This window comes from Lutra lutra, chromosome 4 (genome assembly GCF_902655055.1).
Source record: "Lutra lutra chromosome 4, mLutLut1.2, whole genome shotgun sequence".
In the NCBI taxonomy this organism is placed as follows: Eukaryota; Metazoa; Chordata; class Mammalia; order Carnivora; family Mustelidae; genus Lutra; species Lutra lutra.
Window position 1 is genome coordinate 37,236,762 of NC_062281.1, and position 27,242 is coordinate 37,264,003.

General features: G+C 38.6%; 1 protein-coding gene and 1 long non-coding RNA gene across 2 annotated transcripts in view; both read left to right on the top strand.

Moving 5' to 3' along the window:
• Nucleotides 1–344: 344 nt before the first annotated feature.
• Nucleotides 345–4,998, top strand: LOC125097476 (uncharacterized). Its single transcript, XR_007126536.1, has 4 exons — nt 345–881; nt 3,028–3,169; nt 3,989–4,205; nt 4,305–4,998. It is a non-coding gene; the product is annotated as an uncharacterized LOC125097476 (long non-coding RNA).
• A 1,542-nt stretch (nt 4,999–6,540) lies between these two features.
• Nucleotides 6,541–27,242, top strand: part of ANKRD46 (ankyrin repeat domain 46) — a 33,378-nt gene continuing 12,676 nt past the window's right edge. The window contains exon 1 of the mRNA XM_047725065.1: nt 6,541–6,643. The gene's annotated coding sequence lies outside the window, so the exon portion shown is untranslated. The remainder of the gene's footprint in view (nt 6,644–27,242) is intronic.

Consider the following 27,242-nt stretch of genomic DNA (forward strand, 5'->3'; position numbering starts at 1 on the left):
TGTATTCCACTCCCTCCACTTTATTGACATGTAATTGTACTCTGCTTATAAGTTACCTTATAATAGCTATTTGTTGTATTCTTAAGAAGTCATGTGTTGAACAGTTTTCCAGATTAGAAAAATTAGAGCTATGGGGAAAGTCCGTGGTGGGCTTGGCTCTTTGGTCCAGCCGTGTAGCCTGTTTACTTTTCTGTAGGGCAAAGTCTTCAGCTCACCAGTTGGGCTTTGGTTGTGTAACATCTTGGAAGAGGTTAGACACTCCGTTGATTTAAAGGCATTGACCTTGGTGATTTTGCACGGCTCCTGCACTAAATGTGGTTTTTGTCCTGGAAATGTGGGAACACGGAGTTGGCTGTACTTCCTAATGGCTTTTCCATCTGTCCACAGGAGCCCTCATTGGACGGGCTCTGCGGTGCGGCCGTGGTCTGGGGTGGAGGCGCCTGGAGCAGCAGGCTGAAGCCGAGAGTGTGAGTTGGACTCTGTGCGCGCATGCGTGCTCTTCCTTGCACTAAAACGAGTCCCCACAGAATGTCTGGGGAGGTCCCCCTCTTTGTATCGTGTCTAGTGTGCAGAGGAAGAGGGGATGGAAATCTACTGCCATCTGGGTCCCCATCAAGGGAAGTTAGACTTTGATTTTCTGCAAAATGTTGAGTAAAACAAGTAAATGGCAGTGATGAAACATACATGTGGCAAAGTCAACCACTTGGAGACGGGTTCTATTTAAAACTCAACTGTAGCGATTTTGCCATTGCTGGAGGAGCTTTCCAGAGGCACCATTCCAGCAAGTGCACCTATTTATGTGCAAAGGGAAAGCGGTTCCACCGCCCAGGACTTGTATGGCACCGTGCTAAGGGAGAAAATAGGAAGACTGTATATCAGAGGTGGGTTTTTTTTGTTTTTTTTTTTTTCATATATTGACTGAATACATATCAGAGTAGTTAAATCGAAGATTACTTACAGGTGACTGGATTTATATCAATTATGTATGTCGGTGTTAGTTTCTCTTTTGCAATTAACTGTGGGTCGTTTGTGTCAAGATGTCTTTTTCCCTTATTTTTCTTATGTCCTATCCTCTTGTCCCTTTTCATTTTCGGAATTAAAACAGAAGTGATGTGTGGGCTAAGGGTGATAATGAAGATGGGCTGAGATCTTAGTGAAATCACTGTAGGAAAAAAATCCTAAAACCTTCCTGCTCAAGTGTGGTAAGGACTTGTTACCTGGGACTTGTTAAAAAAAATCCTGCTGGATGATGACAAAAACAAACACAAAAGATAACTACATTTCTTCTTTTAATGTATCTCGTGAGCTTGGAAGATAGATACATAAAATACATTTTTGAGGTTTATAAAAAAAATCATTTGAAAGTCTTTTCTGATTCTGTTTGCCTTAAAACAAATGCATAGGCTAAGAGTAATTCGCACTACTTATCCACTCTCCCCACCCCCTTTTTCCCTATAAAAATGTCACAAGTTTCCTTTCTTGCTGGTCAGGAGTTTAAGTTCAAAAGATGTATTAGTCCAGTTATATTGGCAGAAAATAGTTGTCAGGGTAGAATAGCCTCAGGCTTTCTCCTGACTGGGGCATCACAGTTTCACAAAGGTGGAAATGAAAGCACGGACTCCGTGTTTGGAGAGGAAGAGAGCAGAACTGAGGCAAGTTCTGATAAAGCTCATTCCCTAGAGTGTGTTTCAGGACTGAGAAGGAGAGGAGCTTGGCTTCTGTTTGAATGATTGCCAGGAGTTTATTTTGAGACTAATATAAGAGTTAAGATCCCTCTAAGCCAAAAATGTCGGTTCAGTGTGAGCCCCTGGAGTGAGCTTAGCAGCGTTCCAGGGTTGAAGCGAACCTTTTAACAACACAGATTATTGGAACGAGCTGCTCATTTTCTGGACCAAGCAGACATTCCAGAGCCCTCTGGGACCAGCATGAACCCTTCCCTAGCTTCTCCTTTGCCCACACTGAACAAACCCTGAACTAGCATGTTCTCTAAGGGGTGGGAATATTAGAAGGTTAGGAAGGAAATTTAGGGCCAGAAAGGAAAGGAGAAAAGGCTAGGCCTTTTGGTTTGGTTTCCTGTTGGTTTTCCTTGCCTGCTTCTGAAAAAAAATTTATAAACCTACGGACTTCTGAGTTTCTAGTGCTTGTTTTGAAGTATAAAATAAATGAACAACATGTGGACCTCATCATTTCTTATGCACTCTGGAGAGTTTTTATTGACTTTTTCAACAACATACAGTGTTGCTCTTTGGGAGAGAGTCTCTTAGGTTCCCCACATAATCCTATATGCCAGGTAAGATATGGCTTCCACATTCCTAAGAGTTCCTATCTCATTACTCAATGACTGATACCTGCTGATCACAGGCATAACTTCTCACCAGTTGCTTTTAAAGGCTTTGCAAATCAATGCATTTGCTTACACCTTTGCAAAAGGTATTCCCTTACTAATGATCAGTTCCTTAACTTTTGGAAGGGAAGCTTAATCAGGGCTAAGCGCTATATACTTTCCCATCACATACATTAATTAGTCTAATATATGTCTAATATATATATATATATAGTTAGTCAGTCAGTCTAATATATTCATCTGTGTGGTTCTGGCATGTGTGGATAAGAAAACAACAAATGGGTATTGCAGAGAAGGAGTCAAGCTCTTTTCTTCTTTCCAGGGATCTAACCCTTATCTTAGTAACTCCAGAAATTCAAGATCTGAGATGTTTACTTTGCAATTAACAAAAGGAGAGAGATCCCTTTCTGAGGGTTTTGCTTGCATACTTAATTTCTAGTTATGCTGGTTGCTGGAGGGACAGATTATCCCCTGAGGCTCCCAATTTTTTCCTCAGTGTTGCAGATATAATAATGCTTGGCACACGTGCAAACTTCATTTTTTTTCTGGTGGTTTAAATGTTTAAACTCTTGGGGAACCGAAATAAATCTAGTTCTTGTGTAGATAAATATATGCAATTTATCCATTCAATGGTTAAGCCTTCGGAATCCCTAGTGTTGTTAAAAACACCTGATTCTCCCTAGCCAGGAACGAGAGATGGGACGTCCGTGGAAGCAACATTTTCAGGAACATGTTTCCCTCTGATGGTCATTTGTTAGTACTACAAAAACCAACCTGGAACAGGAGTAAAGCTCAAGAACAAGTAGAAATCCCTCTTCCTTTGAGGTATGGTGTTGTTTTGTTTTGTTTTGTTATTTTAGGGAGGGAGAGGGAGAGAGAGAAGGAGAGTGAGAGGGAAAGAGAGAATCTTAAGCAGGCTTCACACCCAGCAAGGAGCTCAACACAGCGCTCAATCTTATGACCTTGAAATCATGACCTGAGCCAAAACCAAGAGTCAGACACTTAAGCAACCAGGCACCTCACTATGATGGGTTTTTAAAGCACTTTCCCATTCCAACATATCTCTTTTCTACAGTGTAACAATTGGTTACACTGGGAGGGTTGCTAGATCACTCTGAGTCCCTTCTGATAACTGTTCAATTATGTTTGGGAAAATCCTTTCTGCATTTCCTAAGACTGGATAGTAATATGTAATCAGTCCAACACTTTTTTCCCTAACCAGAAAAAAATGATCTAAAAGAAAATCCTACCCCAAGCAAATCTTTTCTGTCATCCATTCACTCGCTCAGCTGTATCTGACACAGTAATTCTCAACCCTGCATGTTGGCTGCATATTGGGATTTCCTGAGCAGCTTTTAAAAATGTGGATGCCGGGACCGTACTTCAAAACAATTCTTACTTGGTTTTGACTAGGACGTAGGTGTTGGTAGTTTTAGGCTCCTGTGGTGACTATAATGTGCTGCAAGGGCTGAGAACTACTAAGCTAATATTCTTGAACACCTACTATGTGCCATTCGTTGTGGTAGTGCTAAGGATTCTATGGTAGGGACACAAATGGGCCATGCTCACTTTCTTCTTTCTTCTTTCTCTTCCTCCTCCTCCTTTTCTTCCTCCTTTTCCTCCTCCTTCTTCTGTTTTAACTAGGCTCCATGTCCAACGTGGGCCTTGAACTCAGGACCTTGAGATCAGGAGTCACATGTTCTACTGACTGAGGCAGCTGGGCACCACCACACTGACCTTCTGACACTTCCATTCCCAGGCCATACATACTATCCCCTTATCTGGAACATTGCCCTTGTTCATTGCATAAATAACTCTTCCTCATCCTTCGTGTCTCAGATGCAATATCACTTCTTCAAAGGTATTGCTGCCCTTCCACCTAAATTAGGTACCATATTATTTGCCTTTATATAGAATCTCTTCTCTTCCTTCATAACACTTATCCCAGTTGTAATTACAGGTATTGCTCCCCAGTGGAAGTCTCACAATCAGAACTCAGGATCAAACAGATTTTGGTATTGAGGAAGAAGAGGCAGATTTACCTGAAAAGAAAGGAGTTGGAGCTTCAGGGCCCTGTAGTGGGCTGAATAACATCCCCTCAAAGATGTCCATGTCCTAATTCCCAGAACTTATGACTACGTTACCTTGCATGGTAAAAAGGACTTTGCAGAAGTGATTAAGTTAAAGGCCCTGAGATGGAGAGATTCTGGATTAATAATGTATGCCTGATGTTATCCAAGTGTCCTTATAATGAGACAGGAGGATCAAAGTTAGAGAAGACGTAAAAGTAGAAGAAAAGGTCAGAAGGAGAAATGATGCTAGATGGCTGGTTTTAAGGATGGAGGAAGGAGCCACAAGCCACAGAATATGCGCAGCCTCAGGAAGCTGGAGAAGGGAAGGAAATGGATTTTCTCTAGAGTCTCCAGAAGAATGCAGTCTTGCCTACATTTTGATTTTAGCCCAGTGAAACTGATTTTGTACTTCTTACCTCCTAAACTGTAAGAGGATGACTTAGTGTTGTTTTAGGTCATTAAGCCTGTGGTAATTTGTTACAGGGACAATAGGGAACTAATACAGCCCACCCCTTCTTTGTACAGTTCCCTTCCAAGACCCTGAAGTATGTTCACACGCCAAATGTTTCTGTAAAGCTTGTAAAATTAATATATTTTAGCTACAATAAAGACTGCTGTCTCTTTCTACTCAGATTTCCCAAGGCCTCTTCTCCGGTTGAGTAGCACTGGAGTGAATACAGATATTTTGGTGCTCTTGCTAAGTAGAAATGCAGTTGGGAATACTCTGGTTTGCATTTAATGAGATACATTCATGTGGTTCATGGTCACAGGCAGCGTTAAGTTATTGTTGAAGCATAGAAATGGGTTCTATGAATAATCCTAATGACCAATTTGCTGATGTCCCCAGGTGTGGTGGCATGGAGGAGTCACAGAGTATGTGTAGTGTGCATCTCACTCCTTTAATCTCATCAGAGAAAAAAACTGTGGAGTGCCTGCATTTTTTCAAATCAAACAAAAAGAATAATTCACAAAGAGGAAGAAATATGTTTGAATAGAAGTAATAAATAGGTTCTCAGATTGTTTAGTAAGCCAATTAATGGAGAGAAGTGCATCCCATCAACACACTGGGAAAGGTTTAGATTCTCTGCAGATATTACACAATTTACGGGCATCAATGAAGAGATTATAAAGTCAACCCAAACCACAAGGGAGATATCCATGACATTTTGGTTAATAAAAGTCACCCATTCAGAGAGTATTTAATACTTATGATTAGTCACTTTACCAGAAAATGTGAAATGCCCTGAAATCATAATTCTTATGTGAACGAAATTTGAGAAAGAGTCTCTTGAATTTGACAGTTATCTTAAACATTTACATGACTTTACCAAGAACAAACTGTTAGACTGAATAATAACGCTTGAGTGGATGGACCTGAGACATCCCAGAGGGTGACCTGGTCAGGCGAGAGGTGCTAGAATTTGGAGAAGGGGTAATCACTGTGCAGAGGAAGTCTGTCGGAACAGAGCTGGTAAACTAAAACATATATATATATTTGTATACAAATATATTTATATATAAACATACATATATATTTATTTACCTAATTATATGTATACCTAATATAAATATATATTTGTATATATTTATATTTTTATATTTATATATATATAATTTTATGTTTCCAGTAAATTAACTTCTACTACCCCACTACCCACTACATTTTTAGTGAGTTTTGACTGTATACACGTTGCGTTTAGTTCAGGAATCCTAAAAAATGGGATGTAAATATCCAACCATTGTTTAAAAAAAAAAAACCTTTGCATCATATTTTAGAATTAAAGCAGTTACTATTATGAGTTTGTCCATTTGGCTTCTATATTAACTTTACCTGGAGGCCAGTGACTATTAATTGATACCTACGGCTTTTAATAAAATGGTCCTTGCTTAGAAGCCTTCATTTAGTGGGATGTCTATTTAGAATAGGATAGTGCAAAATGCTCCTGGACTGGAGTCCGAAAAACCTCTTCCTGGCCTGTCATTCTCTTCTCCCCACGCCAGGTTCGGTCCTTTCCCTAATTCAGAGCAGGCTCATTCCGAGTTTCCAGTTCTGGGCAAGCGGAGCAGCCTCTCGGGCCTCCCGCCTCCAGGGGGCGTGCGGCCCGACGCTGCGTAAGGCCGCTCTAGCCCGGAGGTGGGGGCTCCGCCTGTCTCTATGGCCCGCCCCTCTCCTGTCCTCATCCTGCTGCTGCCGGCGCTCCTTCCTCAGCTCGGCCGTGTGTCAAAGGTACCTGGGTCGGGGCTCGTGGGCGGCCCCAGGACTGAACCGCTGACACCTCCCCTGCCGGCCCTGACGCACTTGAGAGGCCCGGCCGGGGCCTGACCGAGGAGCGAGGGGTGGAGGGCGAGGCCGCCGGGGGCCCCCCGCACCTACTCGGCGGCCGGAGGGAGCCCGACCGGGCGTCGCGGGTCCGCGGTGGCTTCCCCCAAGGGTGTGTCGCTCGTGAGGGCAGGGAAAAGGCCAGCGAGCGTTCTTGTTTGTGTTTGTGGGTAAAGGTTGTGGTCGTCCGCAGGAGAGGGCCAGCCCGGGTTTGCGGGGCCCGGGGCGGAGCGCGCTCACGGTTAATCGGGAGGGCCGAGTCGCAGCCCTCCGCCGGCGCGTGGTTGTGGCGCCCGGAGCGAGCGTGTGCTTTCGCGGCAGGAACACGGCAGTTCGTGGCGGATCGCAGGGAGCCCGCAGTCTAGGTGTGAACAGCTGTTGCGGTGAGACTGAACCGTCTCGAATGGCACCTGGCCCCGTGTTTAAAGAGCCGTTTTCCTCTTAATGTGCAGTGCGAGGAAGCGGGTGGTTCACCTGCCGGGTTTTCCAGTGCAGCGCCCTGTCTGGGGGAGAAGATGCATTTATTCTTTAAAATTGGCTACTGAACATAATTAGGTAAAAAATACATATATACCGCTGAATAGTGACACGTCTCACTCTTAAAAAAATAAATAACGGTGATACCAAGGACCTCCTAGTTTAAACAGCTGCAATGTCCGTGGTTCAGGAATTATAGGGATAACTATTTGCAGTGCTTGCTGTGTGTCAGACATAATGCCGAGTGTTTGAATAGCTCTGTTTAATTCTTGTAGCCACCCTGTGAGGTACCATTTCCATTTTCCAGATAAGGAAACCGAGCACGGAGAGTCTGCGTTCACCTGTTGAAGGTCAGACAGCTAGCAGAGGGTGGGCTGGGGTCTGAGCCTCATCCGCCTTACTGCAGTGTTCTTGCTTCTGTTAAAAGTCCACACGTGTTTTAGAGGGGCGTGTGTGTGTGTTTGATTTGGTTTGTAGCCTGGGCCGATTTCTCTCAGGCGTAATTTTCCTGGCTATACCCAAGAGCCTTCTACAAACTTCTCTTTAGTTTTGAAGAAGTTTAATGAGAAAAATGTTTGCTCATTAAAGATTATAGTGGATAGTAAGTCAGGCTTGGACTTGGGCCCTCACCACCACCAACGCAGTTTGATTTGAAGTAGAGTTGGGTTTCTTTGGTTGTGTGTGTGTGTGCGCTTCGTTACTATTCTTCATTATTTGTGTTTCGATCTCATTTTAGTGAGTTCACTTTGTCTTTGCAGTATTAGGACAGTAGTGCTGAAGGGAGATGAAAGGGTTTTCAGTAACAGTTAACATCTTACTGGATGTAGGAAAGGCACTGGAGAGACACTGAAATAAAAAGAAATGAAGAGATTTTAGGCATGTTGTCTAGAGCAAATTGAGTTACTTACTGTGAAGGATAAATAATCTCCAGGGTTCCTGTGAACATCGGAAGGGAAGTCCTGCTTCCCAAGAGGAAAGAGGTTGGATACTAGAATCTCCCAAATCTCTTAGCCTTAACAGGATATAAGAGTTTATATACTCAACATTCTTATAGCAAAGGTATATTGAATGCCTTCCGTGGCCACGCACTGTTCTACTCACTGGGGAAGAGGGGTGGGAAAAAAAATCTTTGTGTTCATGGAGCTAACTTTCCACTGGAGGAATGTGAGATGGGTACAATAAACAAAATAACTGAAAAATTAAAGTATATCCAGTCAGATCGTAACTGTTGCTAAGAAGAAAAATAAAGCAGCTAAGGGAGATAAGAAGAACCAGAGAAGAAACAGATGCAGTTTTAAAATAAGGAACATCGTCATGGAGAAGATTCTTGAACAAAACTGGAGGGAGTGAGGGCCAGCCATGGCGCTATCTGGAGGAATAATAGTATATTATTATACTAATAATATATTAGTATATATTATTATATATATTATATAATATCTGCAGGTGCAGAAGGCTAGAAACTGCCAGTCCTACTGGAGGACCTGCAAGGAGGCCAGCAGGTTTCAGCAGATTAAGGGAGGGCAGAGGGGTCTGAGAGCTGACTGGTCCTGGTAAAGACCTTGGTTTTTTCTGAGTGAAGAGGGGAGTGGGTGGAAGATTTTGAGCAGAGGAGTTGGGGGATCTGATTTAACGTTTTTAAAGAGTTGCTCTGGCTGCTTTGTTCAGAATCAACTGTGGGGGCAAGGATGAAAGAGGGGTGACTGGTTAGGAAGCGGTTTAGGAATCCAAGTGAAAGGTGATGGGAGCTTAGACTAGCTGGTAGCTGCCAGGATTTCCTAATGGATTGGATGTGGAGTATAGGGGTAAAAGAATGAAGCCTGATTCTAAGGCCTTTCCAGCTGTTGGAAGGTTGGATTTGCTGTTTATAGAGATGGGGAAGATTTAAGGGTGGAGAGTTAAGGGGAGGTGGGTGGAGTGGGAATTAAGAGTTAGTTTTACATGTGTCGGGTTTGAGATGCCTGTTCACATGGAGTTATATGAGGCTGGAGTTGATGGGAAAGATTGCAACCTGAAATAGAAATTTGGGAGTCATTAACAAGTAGATAGTATTTAAAACCATGAGATTGTATGAAATCTGGTCTAAAGAACAGAGGATTGAGCTCTGGGCTTTCCACATACAGTGGTTGGAGAGATTAAGAACCTCAAAGGCTGAGAAGGGAAAAAAAAAAACCCTTTCAAGGTAGGAATATGGAGTCCTGGAAACCAAGTGAAGAGAGTGTTTCAGGAAGGAGAAAGTAGTCATCTGTGTCTCCTCCTCAGTTGACAAGTCATGTAAGATGAGGACTATGAAATGGCCATTGGATTTAGCAATGTGAAGGTCTTTGGGGACTGCGCAAGAGTACTTTCAGGGGAAAGAGTACTTACCTGGGCTAAAACCTGGTTTTACAGAGAGAATAGGAGAGGAATTGGAGCTATGGACAACTCTTTAGAAAAAGTTAGTTGTAAATTTTTCATACATAAATTATTTGAAAGCACTGAAGTCATTTTCATAGTGACTAATTTTATTTCCAGCTTCACCCACTTAGCAGCTAGACTTGGATTATTTTATCAATAACTGTTGGAAGTAAATAACTATGCTACTACTACTGATAATAATAATGTATTATTAACCTTCAAAACCAATACACCGGGAAGCTTGTCCATTTGATATAACACATTTCAGGACTCATGAAAGTGCTTCGGTGACATGCGTTCTTTTACCACTTTGTTCTTACCTTAGGTTAAAAAACTAACTTACAAGTGTTACAGCTGTGCATTTAAAAACAAAAATAAATGGATCCAGAAATTGAGAACTAGGATTTATTTTGAAGTGTGCTATCTCAGTAGTAGTAGTAGTAGTAGTAAGAACTGACTGTATTGATATACATCATTTCTGTTTTAAGAATTAATTTATAAGTAACAAAGCTACGCCTGTCTTCTGTTACTTACAAAGTGTGAAGACTAATACTTCTTTGCAAATAAATAATAATATAAGACAGCATGGTTTAAAAAGGGAATAAATGTAAAACAAAACAAAGCCAGAGTGTGGTTTTTGTTTGAAGACTTGAATTTAGGTTCTTGTGTTTGCTCTGAGTAAGTTAATGCCCACATACAAATACAAAGTAATCAGTGAGATACCCAGCATATGGTATATTTACATCATTTTAGCTGTGGGTGTAAGCTCTTTCCGTGATCTTGTTTATACTGTTTCTTGTTTATACTGTTTCCATTGTAGCTACAGCCATTTGTTACACTGTAAAGATTTAGAGTGATTAAAATATTTCAAAGTAGTGTTATGACCACTGATTTTTTTAATCCATCAATCTTATCTGCAAGATGACAGGTCCTTCGATCTATTTTTTCAGCTGAGGCAAGTATTTTCTTAAGTTTGTGCCTTTTGTTTTGCTTTTTCATTTTTTTTTTCCCCTGTGGGAAATTTTCATGGGTTGGCTCTGGTTTCTAGTTGTATTAACCATGTCACAAATCTTCAAGTTTTTTCTTTTCTTTTCCATCACTTCTTAAGGAGGCCTTTCTGTCCCTGATTTGATTTTCTGCAATATTTGTTCTGTTTCTGACTGCTCACAATTTGGATTTACATTTTTTAATGTTTTTATTTAACTTAGAGTTTTGTTTTATCCCAATCTCCTTCTAATAGTTTTTCCTCTCACCCTGAGTTCTTGTTTTTTTGCATATTCCTAAAGCACATTTTTTCCCCTGGATTTTTTCAATTCATTATTTTAAATCATTTTCATTGGTATGGTTTTCTTCATGTAAAGCTGATGAATCTCTTCTGGTGCAAAATTTTTCATTGACTCCATCTTGATTTTGTTTTGTTATTCATCCTTTAAAAATGAAAGAACTTTTGAGATTGTCACTATACTATTGAATTGTCATGCCAAATTTGCTTAATACCATTCTACTAAAGACTTTTTCTAGATTTCTTACAAGGAAAATAATTAGAGAATTTCTTACAAGGAAAATAATTAGAGAATTGGACTGTGTGTAGGCATTCCATAAAGCACTCTGTTGTAGTGTGGACGAAGGATTTACCTATTTAAAATAATTTTTGCTATTATTAAAACTTAAGTTTATAGTTATGTCTTTGTAATAAAGTCCCTTTTTTATGAACCAGTTAGTAGACATAAGAATGATCAGCTTATAAACTTTATATATAAAGATAAAATCAGGGGCGTCTGGGTGGCTTAGTGGGTTAGAGCCTTTGGCTTGGGTCATGATCCCAGGGTCCTGGGATTGAGTCCCACATCGGGCTGTCTGCTCAGCGGGGAGCCTGCTTCTTCCTCTCTCTCTGTCTGCCTCTCTGCCTACTTGTGATCTCTGTCAAATAAATAAATAAATTAATTAATTAAATAAATAAAATCTTAAAAAAAAAATCAGTGGCAAAGGAACAGCTAATTTCCAGATTAAAAGGATGCTTGTTCCTTTTTCTTCCAGCTTTACTGAGGTATTAGTGACAAATAAAATTGTATATATTTAGGTTGCGCAACATAAGTTTTTAAGGGGTACAATGGGATGATTTAGTATTCTTACACACTATGAAATATTTACCACAATCAGGTCAATTAGTACATCCATTATCTCACATAGTTACCTTTGTGTGTGTGTGTGTGTTGAAACACTTAAGATCTACTCAGCAAATTTCAAGTATATAATACAGTATTACTATAATCACTGTACTGTACATTAGAACTTCAGAGCTTAGTCATCTTCTAACTGAAAGTTTATGCATTTTGACCACTATCTTTTCCTCCACCCTTCAGTCCCAGACAACCACCATTCTATTTTCTGGTTCTATGAGTTAGGCTTTTTGAAGTTCCACATATAAATAAGATCATACAGTATTTATCTTTCTGTGTCTGGCATATTTCACTTAGCATAATGTCCTCCTTGTTTAAGCATGGTATTGTAAATAGCAGGATTTCCTCCTTTTTTATATCTGAATAGTATTCTATTATGTGTGTGTGTGTGTGTGTGTGTGTGTGTGTGTGTATACATATATCCGTATATACAATTTGTTGCCTCTGGCTCTCTTTCATGTCACCATAAACACATATATAAAAAAAAAAATAGTGATATTTGTATGTATTCGATAAGCTATCCAGTAAGTAGACTTATTTTCCCCCTGGAAGTTTGTGCCTCTTAATCTCTTTCACCTACTTTGCCTATTTTTTAATCAGGTGTTTATTTGGTGTTGAGTTCTGTAACTTCTATATATATTCTAGATATTAACCCTTTATTGGATATACCATTGCAGATATCCTCTCCCATTCAGTAGGTTGCCTTTTGTTTTGTTGATGGTTTCTTGTGAAAAAGTTTTTTATTTGGTGTAACCCCAATAGTTTATTTTTGTTTTTGTTTCCCTTACCTGAGGAGACATATCCATAAATATGTTGCTAAGCACTAATAAGTAGTACTTTCCACAAATTTCTGAATATAATCACTTAAAAGATATGTGCATGATGTTATTTAGGAATGGTAGCAAGTCAGTCAGAAATAACTGCAAGAACATAGTTTACTTAGCTACCTTTTCCACACTGGGTCTTTATGAGACTAGATACTTTGTTATATTACTTTCTAAAACAAACATATTAAAACTAGCCAAATAACCTATGTATTTTCTCTTACTAATTACATTGTCTCTTTTTCCTTTAACCTAAGTTTAATTTTTTTTTTTTTTTTTAAGTAGGCTCCATACCCAGCGTGGAGCCCAATGTGGGGCTTGAATTCAGAGCCTTAAGATCAAGAGTCAGATGCTTATCTGACTGGGCGACCCAGACGCTCCAACCTAAGTTTACTTTTAAAATAAAATGTCCTGAGTGTGATGTTGTTGGAAGAATTTAGACATTTGTAACTGTGGTGGCATTTTTAGCCCTAAAGTCAAGTCAGTCTTTTTTTCCCCCAGTTGCCAACTGGCACAACTTCTTTCATTTAAATCTTTATCTCCCCCTTCCCCCATCTTTTGACTGTATTTTGCCTGTTGACTGTTATATTGACTTTTTCTTGAAAACAAAAACTGGTATTGCCTAAAAAAGGGATTTTCCCACAGTGAGCTTATTTTTATCTCACTTGTTTATTCAAGGTATCTTTTCAACTTGTTCTCTGGGTTATCTCCTTGGTTAGTTCCTAGAATTTACCACAGCTCTCAGTCAGCATCCAGTTCCTTGTGCTGTTTGTTCCACTTAAGTGTGGGATTTCTTAGGCCTTAATTCATCTCATTCTTGAAGCGATAGATATCTTTACACCCCACCCTTCCTTTGACCTTTGTCTTTTAATGAAACATGTACCAAAAACAGTATTTTTTGCCTCTTAGAAAGCAGTTACAGGTGCATGTAACAGTAGGTTAGATATTAAGTAGTAATGACCACTCTAGGTTCTGTGTTAAATATTTGGCTCTAAGTAACAGAAAACCTAACTTAAACTGTCTTAATAAAAAAAAGGGACTTCGGGTGCCTGGGTGGTTCAGTGGTTGAATCCTCTGCCTTCGGCTCAGGTCATGATCTCAGGGTCCTGGGATCGAGTCCCGCATCGGGCTCTCTGCTCAGCAGGGAGCCTGCCTCCTCCTCCTCTCTCTCTCTGCCTGCCTCTCTGCCTACTTGTGATCTGTCTGTCAAATAAATGAAAAAAAAAAAAAAAAAGGGACTTCACTGATGCCTGTATTTCAAAATTCCAGAGTTAATATGTGCTTCAGATGAGGTTTGATTGAGGCTTGACTCCATTTTTCTGTGTGCTTCCTATATGTGTGTGCACACATGCATATGTGTGTGTATGTGTGCACATGTGTATAAAATATGTGTCAAAATGACAATTTTTTGGTATTATTTATACACACTGTATTTTTAGGAAAAAAAGAGAATGTATCACTCCAGCATTCCAAGCAGAGACTTATTGGACTGGTCACATGTCTACCTCTCAATAAACCACTATAGCTAGGGGAATATAAATATTAAATGGCTTAATATAATCAGGTCTGACCCTTTAAGGCATGTGAGCAGTGAAGAGTTATACTGTTGGGTTCTCTGGTGCAGTAAAATGTAGGAATAAATACTAGGTAGGCAGCCATTGTGTCCACTACAGTGGCAGTAGCCTTCTGAGAATAGAAAAACACATATAGTTGGTTTAGATCAAAATGGTACATTAAGTTCACATTTCAGTACATGGCAATAATTAATCAAACATAAAAAGAGGGAACCAGAAAAATGTAGTGAGAACAGCACATAAATTAAACATCTCTATGGAGTAGAAGCACAGTGTGATGAGTGGAGCTGCAGCTGTTCTGGAAGTGGGCAGTGGTGGGCAAATATTTGGCTCCTGCTGGGTGATGAGGATTACAAGTGCTCTACACAGGACAGGAGTGGAATAAGATTATGGCTTAAAGTCAAGGCTTTGGGTAGAAATTCCCTAAGCAGGAAAGGAGTCCAAATAAAACTGTTCTTGACTGCTGTTGGAATCAGATGGCTTAAAGAAACTGGACCTAGCGAGGCAGAAGGGCATGGCAGTCTCACAGCCAGGAACTGAACTGGGCTTTGGCTCAGCAACTAAATCTGTAATAGCCCCATTATCGCTGAGAGACAAAAGCTCAACTTACATTTTATAAGACCTGGTTCTGGACTACATTCCCAGGTGGCAAAGTGGAGGCAGCTATCAGAAGGAGTGAGCATGGGGGAGAAGGAATGGAGAACAAAAAACAAACAAAACTTTTTCTCAAAAGAAGCTTGCAGGGGCGCCTGGGTGGCTCAGTGGGTTAAAGCCTCTGCCTTCGGCTCAGGTCATGATCCCAGGATTCTGGGATGGAGCCCCACATCGGGCTCTCTGCTCCGCAGGGAGCCTGCTTCCTCCTCTCTCTCTGCCTGCCTCTCTGCCTACTTGTGATCTCTGTCTGTCAAATAAATAAATAAAATATTTTTTAAAAAAGCTTGCAGCACAAATTCTGAAAAGAATGAAGAAGATGCTAAGTGCTAAGAAGAACTCATCCAACAATATTAACACTGGAATACAGATTCAGTCCTGACAAAAAATTTTAGGAAACCATCCAACAAAGATTTTTAATTAAGTATCTATATGCTCAAAGAGAAAAAGGACTCACATTTATTAAAAATGAAGAGTAAATTATGAAATAAAAAGTAAAGTGGATATGAAGAATTAATTAGAAATGAAAAATTATAGTAGTTGAGTTTTTTTTTAGGTGTACTAAAATTTTAGATTCAAAGTAGCCTGAGCATAAGTAAATTAGAAGATGGAGCTGAGAAACTGCACTTAGAATGTAGCACAGAAAAACTTTTTTTTAAAGGATATGTTGATCATTGAGTTTCCAAAATATATCGAATAGGAAGATAACTGTTGAAAAGCACTATTTGAAGAGAATTTGCCAGAATGCAAGAAGGGCATGAGTGCTTAGATTATAAATCCATTCTGAATTCCAAGCAGGATAAGTAAATTCTCCTGAATAGATCCCAGTAAAGTGTAGAATATTGTAGAACATTAAGGATAAAGTGAAAAATTTTAAGCCAAACAAAGAAAAAGACATTCCTACACAAGAACAACAGTTAGACTGAAACAGACATCTCCTGGCAATAATAAATGCCTGGAAGCATCAGGGCGAAAGCTTCAAGGTACTGAGGGAAAGTGACTGGCAACGATCACCTGAACTTTTATTCAAGAATCAAGTCAAATCAAGTCATCTGCACATTTGCAAAGAGTGAAAGAAGCTACTTCTCACATATCCTCACTAAAAGAAGTAGAGAGTGAACTTCAGCCAGAAGAGTGAATCCCGAGGGGAGGCATGGGATTTTTTTGAAAAAGAGTGATCTGATTGATAAAATGTTAATAAATTTAGTTGACTTTAAGTTTTAGGGGTTTGGGAGAGGTATTTTTTAAAGGGAGAGCTAAAACTCTTAGAAATCTTGGAGCCATGTATGGTGGTTATAGTGCATTCTGGTCATTGTGTTCAGAATAAAATTCCAGATAATTTTAGACTTCAAGAAACATTAACATGTATGTCAAAATTTTTAAATAACTAGTTAAAAGAAATAGACAAAAAAGATAAACAGAAAACACAAAATAGATGATAAACAGAAAACACACAAAATAGGTGGAAATCAGTCCAAATAGGTTAGAAATCACAGAAAATATAAGTTGATTAAATTCACCTATGGTTGGGGGTGCGCCTGGGTGGCTCAGTGGGTTAGAGCCTCTGCCTTCGGTCAGGTCATGATCCCAAGGTCCTGGGATCGAGCCCTGCATTGGGCTTTCTGCTCAGTAGGGAGTCTGCTTCCCTTCCTCTCTTTGCCTGCCTCTCTGCCTACTTGTGAACTCTGTCAAATAAGTAAAAATCTATTAAAAAATAAATTCACCTATGGGGAAAAAAATCTTCAGAACTGTTAAAATGCAATCTAGTTTCCTGTTTACCAGACATACACATAAACCAGAGCTATACATGAAGGTTGAAACAGAAAAATATCCCCTCAAAGTTATAACCATAGAAAGATACTACAATAATGTTAATATCATTAATGTCAAATGTTGAGGCAAGAAACATTAATAGGAATAAAGAAGCACACTAATAAAAGAGTCTTCTGGGAAGATAGAGCAGTGATCCATGTACCTAAACATAGCCCCAAAATGTAACCCCAAATTACATGGGATTACAAGAAAAATCGTTAAATTCACCATCATGGGGAGAAACTGTTAACACTACTTTCAGAAGCCAATATATCAGATGGCAAAAAATTGGAAAAATACAGAATATTTCCACAACAAAATTAACAAGATTGATCAAATGTATGTATATGAAGAGTAGAATCCTGTCTTCAACTAAAGCTTCATACGTTCTTTTCAGATACAATGGCACATTAACCAAAAGAAAGTCTAAATTTTAAAAAATTCTTGCCCCAAAGACCGTTTTCTTTTACCACAGTGCAAATAAATTAGAAATGAACAAGAAGGTTTTCAAATCCCATGTATGGGTATTTAAAATGCATTTCTATATAATTAATAGGTTTAAAAGAGGACATCACAGAAATTATAATATTTAAACAACAGTGTGAAATACCAATGGGGTCCAGTTGACACTTTAATGTAAATTTATAGATTTTTTTTTCTTTTCCTAAAAAAATTATATAGATTTAAATAAATTTGTTGAAAGGTAAGATTAAAAGTGAGTTAAGGATACAAATCAAGAAGGTAAAAAAAAAAAAAAAGAAACCACATATAAAACTTAAAGTAGAAGAAATTAACAAGAAAAACCAGAAGCAGTAAAACAGGAGAACTGATTCTCCCCCCCCCCCCAGATTATTTATTCGAGAGAGACCAAATGCACACATGCAGGGGGAGGGACAAAGGGAAAGGGAGCGATAGAACCCGCAAGCAGATTCCCCACTGAACTTGGAGCCAGATGGGGATGTGGGTTCAATGCCAGGGCTGTGAGACCCTGACCTGAGCCGAAATCAAGAGTTGGCTGCTTAACCAACTGAGCTACCCAGGTGCCCCAGTTTGAAAAACTAAATATAGAAACTTTTACCAATAATGTTCTAGGAAAGAAAAACAAAAAAAGAAAAAGCACAAATAAACAGCATCGGAAACAAAAAAGGAAACTATGCAGATATAATAGAGATTTTTCAGTCAGGAGCGTGTGTAATGCATAACTTTATGCCAATAAATTGGAAAACTAAAAAGTTTAAAATAATAACGTCTGTGGGTCAGAGATTTCAAAGAGACTTAGCTGAGTGGTTCAGGCTTAGTGTTATTTCAATCAAGATTTCAGCCAGGACTAGCCATCTGAAGGCTTGGCTGGATCTTTTCCATGGTGGCTCCCTCACAAGACTATTGGCAAAAAGCTTCAGTTCCGAGCTTTTTACTGGCAGTGCTTCATCACAGAAACGTCTGTAGTACTGCTTGGGTGTCCTCATGACACGGCAGCTGGCTTGTTTCAGAGTGAGTAATCCGTGACACAGTAAGAGGGAGGCTGGCTGCATTGTCTAATTTATGACCTGTCTTACAAGCCACTTCTACCATATCCTGTTTGTTAGTGGTGAATTAGTAAGCCTGTACTGGGTGGGGGGGTGGTTGGTACATAATTTAACTTGACCTCTTGAAGAAAGATGTAGTGAATTTTCAGGCATGTTTTTAAACCAGCGCACTGTACTTAATGTAAGTGATATGGCAATACATAGAAAATTCAAGAGAACCTGTAGATGTATTAATAGAATTACTAAGAACTCAGCAGGGTTGCTGATGTGAGTCAGCACATATGCATCAGTTTCGTTCTTTGTACTGGTAATAACCAAAGTAAAACTGTAGTAAAAAGAGACCTCAATCACAGCAGAAAGAACAATGAGTTTTTTAAAAAATAAAATGTATAAAAGATATACAAGACCTTCATGGGGAAGATTATAAAAATGTATTAAAAAGATAGCAAAGAATATCCAGAGAGTTCACGTTCAAGGGTATGACTTTGTGTAGTAAATAAAATTTCCAATAGGCTTTCTGTGGTACATGTCAAAATAATCCTGACCCTCAGATGGGATAGAAGATTGCAGATAATTGTTATAATGATTATGAAGAACAACGTTGTGAGACTTGCCATAGAAGATGTCAAGAACTAGTGATGATGATGACACTAAAGTAATTAAGACAGTGTGATATTGGCACATATATGTTCCACAGACCGTTAGAACAGAGTAGAGAGCCAGAAACAGATATATATAGAAGAAATTTGTTGTATATTAGAGCTACATTATCCAGTATTGTGGCGATTTAAATTTTAAATGTAAAGTGCCTAGCATTAATAACTGCAGTAGTGGTTCTCAGCATTCTGGTGTTCTAGTATTAATGCTGTTTTTCGGTATTTGGGGTGATATACTGTGGGGTTTAGAGGCATTTAAAAAACTTTTTAAAGTATTTATGTCTTGGAACATACCAAGGGAATTATATGGAGAGCCATGTAGCTAAAAACTTGAGATCCTTGGTCACTAATCACTTTTTCTCATATCGGTCACAATGACCTGGTAGGTCTCTGGGCAGTTAAAAATAGTTTCTTGGGAAACCGATACAGGGATTTGCCAGCCCTACTCCCATTTCTGAAAAATTCCCTAGAACTCTGAGTACATAGATTTAAAGTGAGCCAACTCACAGATCTGCCATTTTAACAGGAGAGGCTTTGTAGGGGCCAGATCTCAGTCAGAAAGAATGTTGTTATAATTCATTGTCCTTTTCACTCGGAAATACTGTTCTATTGATGAAGCTATCAGGACTGCTGATTCAGCTCTGCCGTAGAATACTGGCATTTCCCACATTGTGCCCCACATTTTAGGTTCCTAACTGGCAGCTAGAAGAAAGCCCCAGCCAAAAAATACAACTTCTCCCTGTAATTCTTTTTTATCCTCCTAAAATGGCTCAAAAAATTTAGGGGGAAAATCCTTATTTCTCTTTTCTTTAACCTATAGTCGTTTGATTGTCACTCCTTATTTTCTTTCTCTGGGTATCAGAGGACGCCTCCCCAGAATAGGTTGCCCCGCAGTCTAAAAGGGGGCAGCAGGCAAGGAAACAAAGGCTCCCCTTAAAGTCTCGGACGTCTATTCTTCATCCTTTACTCGCTTTCTACCAAAGGTCTTATCCTTAATTCTTAGGGAACTAAGGAAAAAGAGGAAATGTCTCACACCCCAAATGGTGGTCCTTTTGTCACTGTTCATAACCATGTCATTTTTAGAGGCTGTTTGGTTCAGTTGGTTCCTTAGTCCTCTCTTCAGTCATTTTTTTCATCATATATCCTTATTTACTAGGGTCCCCAGAGGTTCGAATAAGTGAGGTAGGATACGAGTCTAATAATGACATGTCAGGAGTTCTTGAATTTTAAGTGTCTTCATAGGCGACATCACTGTAAGCAGTATGGAGCCCTCGACCACAGTGGTTCATATAGCTTCACATGCAATCAGAGCACACCTCAAAGAAGTCTGCTAGATCCTTTGTGGGCTTGTATAGCCTAGGGAGATGCCTTGTCTACCCTATGTCACTACGTGAAGGATGCCATACATGCTAGCATCCATCTGGTGCACAACTGAAAGCATTAGGTGGGGACAGATTACAATAAAACTGTGACAAACTTATGTTAAAAATGATGTACCTTATATTTCCACCGTGAATCATGAATGGAGCCAGAATCTTGAGGGTAAGGGGTAGTTTGCTTGTCAAGTAGCATGTTAAGTTAACAGCCTTTCTGATTCTCAGTATCCTTAAATGTAAAATAAGGAGATTGAGTTGAATAATCCTGAATGGCCTTCCTGGCTGTAAAAACTTCAGAGAAGTGTTCAACTTTCTCCTTAAAACAGAGTCTTGTGCCATCAGACTACTTGAGATGAATCTGCCTTACGTTTTGTGAACTATTTAGAAAATGAGTAATTTACAAAAGTTGTAGTTCCTGTATTTTTAAATAATACCAAATAAATGAATAAGTAGGAATGTCAGTTTTTTAGGGGGGGAAGGGCAGAGGGAGAGAGAATCTCAGTTTCACAACCCTGAAATCATGACCTGCGCTAAAATCAAGAGTTGGACGCTTCACTGAATGAGCCTCCTAGGCACTCCAGGAGTTTCATTTTTTTAACACGTTAATTTTGTATAAATGAAGTCTGCTGAGGTGGGTTTAATGAGATTTAGATCTCCAAATAGTCCTGGAGTCATATTTATGCTATTGATTTGCCTGGTAAACTTTTAAATTGAGGTATAATTGACATGCAACATTATGTTAGGTAAACTTTTTTTTTTTTTTTAAGGAAAATTGAGCTTTATCTCAACTCTGAATTTTCACTAATTAAGAATTATTGAGAATGATAATGATAAGTAACTGTGGAATAAAACAGGAACGCCTGGCTAGTTCCTTCAGTAGAGCATTAGTCTCTTAATATCAGGATCGTGAGTTCGAGCCCCACATAGGGTGTAGAGATCTAAAATAAATAAGTAAGTAAGTAAACTTTAAAAACAAAAACAAAACAAAAGAAAAAAGAAATGAACAAAAACTTCAAAGTGTTCCCTCTTGCTCTATTCTGGTTGTAGATGCTGAAGTTGTACTTGAAGCCCAGGTAGGCCACAAGGTGGCACCACTAGGTCACAGATAAAGTGCTGTTGTTGAAAAAAAAAAACTCTGATTTTTTAAAAAACCACTTTATTACAAAAATAATTCATATGCATGAAAGACTTCAGATTGGCATTCCAGTGCTTATTTAATATCTTTATTATATAATTACAAATTATAAACTGAAGACTTCCTATGGGGGCAAGTCATTTACTAAGAATATTAAACATTCTAAAATTACACGGTAAAGATTTTGGAAAATACTGAAAGGTATTAGAATAAAATAAAATATCCACGGTACCAGTACTCCATTTGTGAACAATTTTTATTTTAAGCCAATATTTTCCCAAAAGTTGAACTGAACTAAATTTTAATGCAAGAATATAAGTAAAGTAGTACAAACATTGGAGAAAATATATAACAGAAATCCTTGTTTGGTGTTTTTTGATTTTCTGATGGAGAAAGAAAATTTTACACAAGTGTTTTCTCACTATCCCAATGAGTAAGGAATCCATGAGAATAATGACTCCAGGAACTTAGTCACTTCCTATAAAGTAGAAAATATTCCCAAATATTTTGTTGTTGTTTTCTCACACTTAGAAAAGATTACTTTGAGAAGATTGCAAAGAGTTAATTCAGAATATGTGGGCTAGACTAATGTTTCCCTTTACGTAATCTTTGATGAAAAGTTTCCTAAACTAATTCGTTATACAAAAAAGGATCTTATGAAAGCAAACTTAGTGCCATTTGTTTTTTGCCCATAAAATGAGGATAATCGATCATACTTACCTTTTATATAAGACTTATCTGGGCGCCTGGGTGGCTCAGTGGGTTAAGCCGCTGCCTTCGGCTCAGGTCATGATCTCGGAGTCCTGGGATCAAGCCCTGCATCGGGCTCTCTGCTCAGCAGGGAGCCTGCTTCCTCCTCTCTCTCTGCCTGCCTCTCTGCCTGCTTGTGATCTCTCTGTCAAATAAATAAATAAAATCTTTAAAAAAAAAAAAAAGACTTATCTAAGGGTTAAATCAATCATTCTAGGAAAAACAATAAGTGCCTGGAATATAACAACTTAGTAAATGTTAAATATTATGTATCTCATGTTGCTAAGCAGTTGTTGCATAGTAATAGCAGACATATAAACAAATCCTTGTTTCTTTTTTCATTAAGCTTTCTTTCCTAAGAGTGTTTACTAAGTAGTACCTGATTAGCCTACTTTCAATTATTGTATGAACTTAAGCATAATGAACTGGCCTTTGGTAGCATCCTGTAATTCACACATTTCAATTAACCTCACCTTTATTGCTTTAATAAAGTTTTAATTAAGAAGCAATTGAAAGCTTGGCATTGAAGAAATCACAACATTAAGAATTTTAAACAAATCAAGTTAGACTTGGAAATATCACAAAATCAGATATAAAGTAAAAATATATCTGTAGTAGATACAGATCTATCTAAAAATTATTCTTTTTGAACTTCTGTTAATTATTTTTGAGACTTGGAAGTAAAATTCAGAAGGTTCTACTTATAAACTTCCTCCTTCAGATGGTCTTCATGGTGCTAGAATATCCTGAAAGGATAATATTCTCAATTCTTTTTTAATTTACTTTCATGCTATCAAAAAGGGCCTACCTTCTTTCTTTTTTAAGAACTCAAAACAAATATCCACATATTTTGCCTTTATTTTGGACAGATAACTCCAAGGTTAGGAATTGAGATTCTAGCCATACAATCTGTGAGAATTTATTTCCCAGGCCCTTCTAAGACAGTCATCCAAAAAAATCGATAAATAGGAGTTCTAAAAGGGATTCAGATTAAAGTGAACTATAGTTTAACATGAACCATACACCAGGATCTTTGAAGTTTTTATTGTGAGCAAAGCAAGCATTGCATCAGGATTGCTGTCAAAGTAAAACTTTTCCATAAAGAAATAAGACCAGGGGCACCCAGGTGACTCAGTTGGTTGAACATCCATCCGACTCTTGGTTTCAGCTCAGATCATGATCTCAGGGTTGTGGGGTCAAGCTCCAAGTGGGGCTCTGGTCTCAGCAGGGAGTCTGCTTAAGATTTCTTCGACTTCCTCTGTCCCTCCCCTGCCCCCCACCACATTCTCTCTCAAATAAATAAATCTTTAAAAAAGAAAAAAAAACTAATTCCACATTATAACTGGATCCATTTGTGTCACATCTGTTAAATACATTGCCTGAGAATCCATTACGATAGATTCCATTACGAGAATTATGAGAACCTATCATGATAGTACTAAAAATACTATTTAAAGGTCTCTTAGACTATGTTTTGTTTGTTTTTTAAGATTTACTTATTTTAGAGAGAGTGAGCAGGGGGAGGGGCAGAGAGAGGGGGAGATAAGCAGACTTCCTGCTGAACAGGGAGCCCCACACAGGGCTTGATCCCAGAACCCTGAGATAATGACTTGAGCCAAAACCAAGAGCCGGTCACTTAACCAACTGAGCCACCCAGGTGCCCCTCTCAGACTATGTTTTGATGAGCTTAAAATGTCAGTGAATTTAAATTCGGGTAATAGGAAAAATGCAAAGCAATTTTTTTAATGTGCTAAGGAATTTAATAAGAAAATTATGGAAAATTAGAATATTAAAGAATAACACCATTAAAATTATTTTTTGAAGACTGGTAATGTAGAAGGGTGTTCATGATACAGTAAGTAAAAAAGTTTAACATTTGCATTTATAGTATGAATTAAATATATATTTATACAAAGAAAAAAGGCTGGAGGGCCATAGCACCAAAATAGTAATAATAGTTATTTCTAGTTGGTAGGATTATGGGTAACTTTTATTTTCTTCTCTTTGTTCATATTTATTTTCTTAATAAATTTACAATAAATTATAGGTTTGGTCATAAAAAATGTTACCTTAAATTCTTGTTAAGATGGGGGTGCCTGGGTGGCTTGGTCAGTTAAGGATCTGCCTCTGGCTCAGGTCATGATCCCAGAGTCCCCGGATTGAGCCCCTCATCAGGCTCCTTGCTTAGTGCTGAGTCTGCTTCTCCAACTCTGCCCCTCAACCTGCTCATGCTTTCTCTCTCTCTCTTTTTCTCAAATAAATTTTTTAAAAAATAAAATAAAATCTTTTTAAGATGAACTTAATTGAATGTATAATCCACAAAGAATTATTGGATTCTCTTATGTCTAGATTTCAGAAAAAATGTGCCAGGCACTGTAATATGTAAGGATACACAGACATCTCAGACCCATTTCTTGCATTTTAGAGACAAGGTCTGGCAGGAATTTTTGCAAACATTTGTGAACAAGCAATCGAGCTTCGTGTGAACCATTTCCTACTGATTATCTTGATAACTGCATAGAGGTGGCATATTAGAAATAGTGTAAACTAAATTTGAAACCCACTCTGCCATTTAATAGCAGTGTGGCATTAGACTTATTAACCTCTCTGAGCCTCGGAAATTAAGACCACTATATTAAAGAAATATAGCTATTGAAGAAAAGCAGGCTGAAAAAATATATTATTAACATTTTGAGAGGGAATTGTTAAAATTTTGACTTGTGCAGAGCTAGATTTCTTTTAGATGTGGCTTTTTTCCCTTACCTAGTATCTGTGGATCTGTACAGCACTTGGATTTTAAGAACAGTAATTCTAAAGTGCTAGCAGTTAAGATTTAATGACTTCATTGGAAGTTCTTATTTTATGGTTCTTTGAGGTTATTTTTGTATTTTGAAACAACTGTATCCTTTTAAAAGGTTAAAAATAACCACATGAAGTATAAAGAATCCAGATTTGGGTTTCCATTTACTGTATATCGCTCTCAGTTTTAGTACTTTTCTAGGACATTAGAAAATGTAGGCAGTCCGATCTGATAATGTGTCTCTCCAGGTATGCCATTTTCCCCTTGCATTTTGCTGAAGTGTCTGGTGCTTTGATCTCTGATCAAAGTTGCTATGTAGGCATAATGTCAGTCCATTTGAACCAAGAATGTATCACTTAGTCTTGCCTTTCCCAGTGAAAGGCAAAATGAAAAATAAAACAATACATTATGTGTGGTTGGTGATACTGGATATAGAAGATGAATTTAAAGTTAGGTTTAATGAGTATATATTAAAATACAACAGGTTTTCTCCATTAGTTCTTACCCACCAAGAATACTCTCTTAAGGTTATGTAGATATGACCCAGTATTGACATAAAAATATAAAAGAAAAAGAATACTAACTAGAACTTTCTATCAAGTCAGTGACTCACATGCTTCCTCTAAAATCTTCTTATTGTTTTGTCATTTGGATTGAGACATGCGCTGTGTAGCTTTAGGAGTTCTTGTTACTGACATCTAGGTGACTGCTTCCCTCCAAGACATGACCCCCAGAGTCCGCCTTTTAACAATCCCAGGGAATTGGCCTCTGAACTAGTCACTGTCCTTCATGGACACTGTCCCTTAGGAACCAGGCTGTGGTGAACAAGGAGAGGATTTGGGGGGCTTGACTGTTCCCCCAATTGACTGTTTTTGTGGGTTTTCCTCTGCCAGGAATCTGTTATCAATTTCCTTTCTTGGAGGTCTTTACTCCCCACTAGAGGTCACCCCATTGCTAGATGATGCTCTGTTACCAGGGAATCAATGCTCAATGTTTCATGCAGGCTATCTTCAGTACAGCAGAGAAGTATCTCCCCAGAACTATGCCCATCCTCAGGAAGGTAATTCTATTACCTTATAAAAACTATTAATTTTTGAGTACTTAAGTCACACAATTAGTAAGTAGCTAAACCGGGGTTCAAACCCCAGCTCCAGATACATTCTGGGTGAGGGAGCCAAGCTCTTTTAACATCTTCTGACACTAGAAAAAGTGCCTGTCTAGAGTATTGTACACTCCCGGAAGTAATCCCTCAGGAAAGTCAGACTGTATATTAGCTCTCTCCTTCCTCCTCTTCCTACCTTGAAAAGCAGTCTTCACTATGCTTAGATTTTATGTTCATTTACAGGGGAACAGACTCATCCGTCTGTGAATCTGGAAAAATAGTAGTTCAGTTTTCATACTCACACATTAATGTTTCTAACTCTACTTGTGGAATGGTTCTTACTGCACACTACCTTTGGTAAATACTAGGGTCCTTATTCCGTAAATTATCTCTCGCTGTCCTGGTTGCGAGATGATTCCCAAAGAACACCTTACTTTCTCTTTTCTTTTTTTGCATGGGGACAATAGGCACCTTCAGACTTGACTGTCTTTTTTTTTTTTTTTTTTTTTAAGATTTTGTTTGTTTATTTGAGAGAGAGAGAACACAAGTAGGGGGGGAAGGGCAGAGGAGAAGCAGACTCAGCAGGGCTTGATCCCAAGACCCTGGGACCAGGACCAGAGCTGAAGGCAGACACTTAACTGACTAAGCCACCCAGGCACCCCATCAATTTTCATTTAGTCCAAATCTTTAAACCTTCATACCAGCAATTAAACTCCTGGCCATTTGTCCTAGAGAAATGAAGACGTCTGTTCACATAAAAACATAGACCTGAATGTTTTAGAAGCTTAGTAACACCCCCAAACTGGAGACAACCAGATGTCCTTCAAAGGGTGAATGGCTAAACAAGCTCTGGTGCATCCATACCATGGAATACTACTCCACAAGAGAAAAGAATCATACTATTGATACACACTACAACCTGAATGAATCTTCACGGAATTATGTTGAGTGAGAAAAAAAAGCCAACCCCAAAAGGTTACATACTGTATGGTTCCATTTATATAACATTCTTGAAATGACAGAATTCTAGAAATGGAAGACAGGATAGTGGTTTCCAGGAGATAAGGTGGGGTGAGGGTGGAAGGGAAGTAGGTGTGGCTGTAAAAGGGCAATATGAGAGAGCTCTGTGGTGATGGAAATGTTCTAGATCTTGATTATCAATGTCAGTATCCTAGTTGTGATATTAGAGTTTTGTGAGATAATAACATCGGGGGAAACTGGGTGAAAGTACACAGGATCTCTTTGT